Raw genomic sequence first — 7,762 nt, 5'->3', positions numbered from 1 at the left:
ACCGAACACGTACAGTAGGCAAAAGATAGGACATCAAAATAAAAGAGCAAAATTCCAGACAAAGACGAATAAGCTCTCCAGAATTGACAGGATGGAAGATCGTACCGCATCTTAATAAGACATCCAATTTACAGAAGCAAATTTAGCAGTTTTGGAAATGCTGTTTCCCTAAGCTATATTGAAAAGATCAGTAATGTCATCCTCACAAATCACAAAATACTTTTATTTGAGAGGTCTCGAGAAGATGCATAAAAGTCACCAAAATAGCAACAGTTGCTAACTGATTACGTTCAATGGGAGAAGCGTTGTAAAGATCATTTAAAACAGCAGAAAATAGCAATCAAGATTTAGACGAAAATAACGTTTTGAAGAGGATTAAGGAAATGGCGCAATACTAGTTTGCTTATTATTATTATTATTATTATTTATTATTATTATTATTATTATTATTATTATTATTATTATTATTATTGGTAGAACTACGTAACAGCTCCGCAAGGGGTATTACTTTATAAATTTATTTTTCCTATAGTATTTTGGTTGTTTATCAAGAACTTACAGTTATAATAGGTTTCCTTAGCCAATCCCTTCTTGAACATATGGCTCCCTATTGACTTGCGCATGCGCGGAACCATTCCATAACAACAACATGAGAGTCCGGTCTTTCTCCCAACGATTTCCCCCACCGAAAGCGCCGCGTTCCCAAAGGGTCCCCAACCATGGGTAGATATGAGGTTAATAATAATTCACCGACAATAAACAACACCACTTCTTTCATCGGCAACACTAAAAGTATAGGAAAAATCAATTTCCAAGATAACAGTCTGTGCGGAGCCGTTGCCTAGTTTTACCTTATTGTTAACGCTCACAAAGCAAGATGATATTCATAAATCTTGACTGTACATATTCCCCTCCCGACAGCCAAACTTATATATGGATAGTTAAGGATCAAAATACTTTTAAAGAAAACGTTAACGAAAAATATTTTCTATGAATGTATAGCGTAAACTTTAAGAACAACAGTCAACTTATCTGCTAGACTGATAACGAATTTACTCATAAAATAACGCATTGGTTCAGCAGTCAGAGGATGGAAACATAGGTGACTACTACCAGATGTGTCCAGTCAGTTCCACATTCAATTCTAATTTTCAGTTGACGGACCTGATAAGGTGGACGGTCCTTAGTATCCAGTAAGCAAGAGACTCTCCCGCATGTTAAGAGGCGAATGGCCGTGTGTGAAAAGGAGAGAGAGAGAGAGTGTGTGTGTTTGTGAACTAATCTGTGCTGTCCATCGTACCACATCGTCACTGTGCATGATTTAAACGCGGAAATCCTAAGGTAATCAACTATTCTTATTTTGGAAATATGTTTTGTACCTGTGATTATAATTAAAGGATATATAATTGTCTTCAGCATAAAGGAGTGAGATTTTTTGCTTTGTTTGCAGTTAGTTTTAATCATCTGTTTTTGTTTTTAACACTAATGTCTTCAGTTGATTACGAGAAGGCACCTAACAGCGTCCAACGACCAATATTATGGAGAGCCTTGCGTGAATATAGCATTCTAGTTAAATATTTAAAGGTAACTAAATTTTTTCAAGAAGAAGAAGTTGCAGAGTTACTTCTGATGAGGACTTTCCAAGTGAATTTGCTGTGCACCATGAGTGCTACAAGGTAACTTTTTGTTAACCTTTTCATAGATTTCATAATGAGACAAGTGGTCACAGATGGAAGAGAAGGAATATCGACAGATACTCGGCAGTCTTAGAATATGCATATGATGCTGTTTTAACCAGCAAAACAGAACAATATTTACAAGGCTAGCATCAGTTACCTGGAGAGATGAGACTCATAAATCTAAGGAAAGATGGTAATGGGGACAGAGTATGCTCAGAGGGATGAAATGAGACTAGGTGGAGAAAGGATTGTTGAATCTGTCAAACATTTAGTAACAGGTTCTCTTGCATAAGAATTAAGTAAAAGGCTAAAAAAAAAGAAACGCAAATAATGGCTGAATGACATTTGGAAATGAAATTGACTGAAACTGCATACAGAGAGTAAGATTGTACATAAGTCTAGTACAATCTACGGGCAATGATCGTGGTATGACAATGAAACTACGTCAAAAAAGATTTTGTCGATTTGAGAATAAAACTTTAAGAAGGATATTAGGGTCCAAACGGCAGGACAGAGTTAGATAAAAAAAAAAAAAGTTATGAGACGACGATGAAAGGAAAATGGGAAAATAGTACTTGAAATGTCAGCTGGGCACCTGTGAATGAGATTTTTAGAAGCCAAAGCGCGGGAAAGACATGATTGGCGGAATTTCGCCGTCCCCAGATATCAAACGACGCTTAGCCTATACATAAAACCTGTATACATAGGTATGATGTACACAGGGATCGGTCCTGATTCATAAGCCTTGCTTATTATTATTATTATTATTATTATTATTATTATTATTATTATTATTAAACAAGCTGCAACCCAAGCTGTAAAAGCAGAATATCACACGCCCAGTACAGAAAAGGAAATTGCGGAATAAAGATTAAACTATGAAAGAGGAATAACAAAGAAGTACAAACTGAATAAATAACAACATAGACAAATAACAAAGAAAAATGAATAACCCAAACAAAAAATAAACTATGAAGTGGAAATCACGTCAGCCTGCTCGAAAATAAAGTGGTTTTGTATAAAGTTTGAACTTCCGAAGTTCCAACGATTCATTTATAGGATTAGGAAGAATACATTAACAATTTGGTCACAACGGGAACAAAACTACTCGAAAACTGTTTGGTACAGAACCTCACGGAAGAAAACGGAAGACTTACACCAATCAGCATGTATACTTTAGCACTATGTGGTGGATATTTCCATGGATACAGTTTACGAAAAGATTGCAGTTTCATCGGTGTCTTATAAAAGATTTCATTTAAACATCTTCATCCACAAGGAAAAGAAAGAAATAGATAATATACTATTCCATAAAAAAGATAAAATTTTTTCATCGGAACTCCATTAACATGCCTCGTATCTATGGCATGGATTTTTTTCACTGTCCCTACATGATTAAACCCCATTCATGAACCAATTCAATTCCACACGGTGGAAGATTTGCACGTCCCGGGGGAAATAAAGTTGTTTTGTGTCCGGGAACATTTTCCGGAGGTGTATTGTACCTGCCCTGAATGGCAGCGTGATGTTATTGACAGTCAGTGGACTGATCTTTCCAATGTGATTGGTTCCTGCGGTATATATGTATGTGCGTATGTTGAAAATGAGGCTATCATTGGAACGGCAAGGCTCCGAGCAATTTTATTATTGTGTTGATCATTCAAATGAACAAATATGCGGTTTGAATGAGACTAAAGGGACACTGACCTACAAAACTAGCTTCCACAGAGTAGAATCCCAAAATGCGAAGAAAGAAACCAGAGAGAAGTAAATATAGGTAAACTAACAAACGAATGTTAGGCAGTATGTCAAGTGGAGCCCCAACGGAAGGGGGTTGCTGATACTCTCTGCACAGCGAGCAGCACGCATTGGTACCAAGAAGACGGACACTAAAGGCGATAATGAAAGTTACTTTTTCGAATATGGGTTGGGGATGATGGCTAAAGAGGAACATCGTCCGGCTATGGTACAAATCATAATCACCACTGTTGGGAACTGGAAACCACAACTTCAAGCAATCAGAACTAAAAGACCGTGATCACGACACATTTGGCAGCCTATTAATACCATTACCTCTACCTATGCGGAACCTTACAAACAATAGCTAGTTTTCTGGCAACAGTGCATTATAGACTACTACACTACTGTGAAAAGGGGAGCTTAGTGTTAATGGCAACAAAACCTATTCAGAATCATTATAAGCAGTGAAAACCTTGAAGTGGGAGTTTAGTACAAGGTTGACTATAGAATAGTTTTACAACTGATTGAGTTCAACATCATATTGCACTTAGTACACCGTTTCCTATTTTTTTCGATGGATTCGAGAATATCTCAATTATCAATATTATGTCCATATCATATATGTATATGTATGTATACACATATACATATATAATATGGCTATAATATTGATAATTGAGATATTCTTGAATTTATTAAAATATATATTATATATACATATATATACACACATACATAATATATATATATATATATATATATATATATATATATATATATATATATATATGTGTATATATATATATATATATGCGTGTCTGTGTTGGAGTGTGCGCGTGTGACTGCATTTATCAAAGTATAATGTCAGGCGACTAGTCATGCAAGTGTGTTCTCACGATTGTTAAAAACCCTTGGTGACTTTTCTAAATTGCAAAACTTGTATCAATTATCAACTGATAATTTTGAGAAAAACGCTGTTTAAGACGGTGTTTTTAGTTGTAGTATTTTGAAAAGAGAGTGAGTGCATTTTTAGTCTTTTTTATATTGTATTTTAGAGATATATCTTACTTCTGCTCCTTTCGTTGTCTACGCTCAAGTTTGTTTGAAGTTTATTCTTCTTCTTCATGTTTTACATTTAGCATTCGTTCGCTCCGTGTTCATAATGCTTTGCTTTCGTAAAAGGGAAGAAGAAGAAGAAGGAAAAAACACCATTTTGACTGTAGAAGAGTTATGAAGAAAACAGACGAGACAGGTTCTAAGACTATTTAATAAAGTCGTGTTATTAACAACTTTTACTGATGTTTCCCCACTACAGCGTTCTAGAACCTCGTTAAGCATCGTGTAAATCGTTCTAGAACCTCGTTAAACATCGTGTAAACGGTGTCACCCGTGAGAACGTATCTTCGAAGCCTCTTACTCACGAACGAACGGGGACTTTCGAAAAAAAACCTAATTATAAATCATGCGAGTGACATTCTTCATTTGCATACTCTTTGCCCCAAAACATCTGCGAGGAGCGAAAGTCTCGCATCTCACGCATGGCTGACTTTCGAAAAGTTTATTGGTCCTCCAATATTCGTCCAACACCTGTCGAGCGAGAGAGGTACATGGCGGGACATTCACCTGTGCGTCTAAGGAAGTGGTTTGGGCGAGAGACGCAGAGGAAGGATAATGATAAGGAGAAGGAGACGCCGCCGGGAGAGGCCACGGTAGAAAGGAGGATGGACCTCGGTGATGTGACGGACTAAAAGTATTGTGAGAAAACTGGAAGCTCTTTGAGTTGGTAATGGCGATCATTACTTCTGAAAGAACGGCAGTTGTCGTTGTTGATTTTGCTATTAATCTAAGAGGACAGAAATTATTATTATTATTATTATTATTATTATTATTATTATTATTATTATTATTATTATTATTATTATTATTATTATTATTAGATAAATTGCAATATGTGAATAAAAGAAAACAAGAAGAATTATACATACATAACATACACACACATACAGTATATATATATATATATATATATATATATATATATATATATATATATATATATATATATATATATATATATATATATATAAAAACTTATCGAAGAGTCAGCCATGTGTGGGATGCAGTTGCTTTAGGAAAGAACATGTGTGTGTGTGTGTATATATATATATATATATATATATATATATATATATATATATATATATATATATATCTAATGTATATATATACATATATATCACAAATATTACGCCACAAAGATCGCTTGATATTCAGTTCACTATACCTCCGGAACAACCTATAACCGGTGGTCAAAAGTCACTATACTTCGTTGCGTCTAAACCAGGCGGCGTTCTTATCTAGCTGGGACGAAGCACTTACCAATTACAGTTCCCCTTGGGTATGTGTATGTTTTTTATGAGGTATCATGAATTGGATTTCAAACTATGTTCCGGGCTTAATATGCGTGTTTATAAAAAATAGTCATTGTATATTTGACAAAAATTTGTACATTATGAAGAAAGAAAGAATGAAGTCTTTGTATTCCTATTTAAGGTACTGTGTTTATACACACACACACACACACACATAACATATATGTAACATATATATATATATATATATATACATATATATATATATATATATATATATATATATGCTATATATATATATAAACACAGCACTTGAATGAGAATACCCAGAGACCTCAGATCATATACAATCACTTTGAAATAACAGTAAGCGAAACGCAAGCGGATAATAATGAATAACAACTTCAGATCAAAAGCAGACCGCAGAGGAAGCAAAAATCTGATGGCATTGATATCCTAACAAACAAACAACAACAACAAAATCAACAAAGAAGAAGAAGAAGAAGAAGAAGAAGAGGAGGGGGAGGAGGAAGGTAGATTATTTAGGACGCGATCACAGTAACCAGCCGCTGAAAAATGCTGGAACCAGAACACGACCGTTAGGCTCATACTAACAAAAGAATACTTATGTCAGTGGAAGCTTTCTAGCAGCACCACTGCCAGAGTAAACAGTTTCAGCAGCAGGTATGTGTATTAGTGAGCGCCATTTCAACGTGTTGCTGATTAGCTATTTCCAGCTTGTTTATATATGTATACATATACATATACATATGTAACATATACATAAATATATATGTAGATATATATATATAATATATATATATATATATATATATATATATATATATATATATAACTCACATCGGATTGAACCCCAGTTCCATCATATTCACACCAGGGGTAATTCAGGAGCACTGTGCTACCAAGCGGGTCAGGAAGTTGGAGTAAAATTCAGCTCGTATGTGGGTCCAGTGGTAGCGCCCTGAGTCAAGAAATTTTATTTGAAAAAAGTATATATATACTGTAATAACAACATATATATATATATATATATATATATATATATATATATATATATAGAGAGAGAGAAGAGAGAGAGAGAGAGAGAGAGAGAGAGAGAGAGAGAGAAATTGCAGATGTCAGTGTGTTTGACCTGGAAATATGTGCCCTTTTAGCATGGTGACGAACGCCAGGCAAAAATATTTGAGAACAATTAAATATTACAGGTTATGGTAATTTAAACATTAAACGAAATGTTCACCATGAACTACAGATATAAAATTGTTTTTTGACGTCAAATTCAGAGGTTGGATGACACCCTTTAGTTATCACTTTGGCTATGTGTATATATGAAAATGAATAAGACAGAGAAACAGTCACTTCAATGGTCAGAGTCTCATCGTAAATTTCATTAGCAGAGTTTAACAATGACTTCCGTGATTTTGACAAATTTTTGCTAATATAATGGTGAATAATGCTTAAGACCTGACTTTGTCTACGTAACCACACACACACACACACACTATATATATATATGTATATATATATATATATATATATATATATATATATATATATATATATATATATATATATATATATAATTACTAGTGACTTTTTATACTCACAAATATTTAGTAATAACATTTGACATTCAATGTACTATACCTTAGGGAATAATTTACGCCTAAGAAAAATTTAAATTGCTATAATGTATATATATATATATATATATATATATATATATATATATATATATATATATATTGCAAGTATATATATATATATATATATATATATATATATACCTATATATATATATATATATATATATATCTACTAGTCACTAACCATGCTTGTGAGGTGAAAACTACAATGACCTCTGAACTTCTCGATTTCTTCACATTTTGAATACGCTTGTCATTACAAAACCTGAGATCTATTTACAGTTACAGCTACATAGTTATGTAG

Source organism: Macrobrachium rosenbergii, chromosome 31 (assembly GCF_040412425.1).
Source record: "Macrobrachium rosenbergii isolate ZJJX-2024 chromosome 31, ASM4041242v1, whole genome shotgun sequence".
NCBI classification, from domain to species: Eukaryota; Metazoa; Arthropoda; class Malacostraca; order Decapoda; family Palaemonidae; genus Macrobrachium; species Macrobrachium rosenbergii.
The sequence above is the reverse complement of the archived record's forward strand: the minus strand, read 5'-3'. Positions refer to the sequence as shown.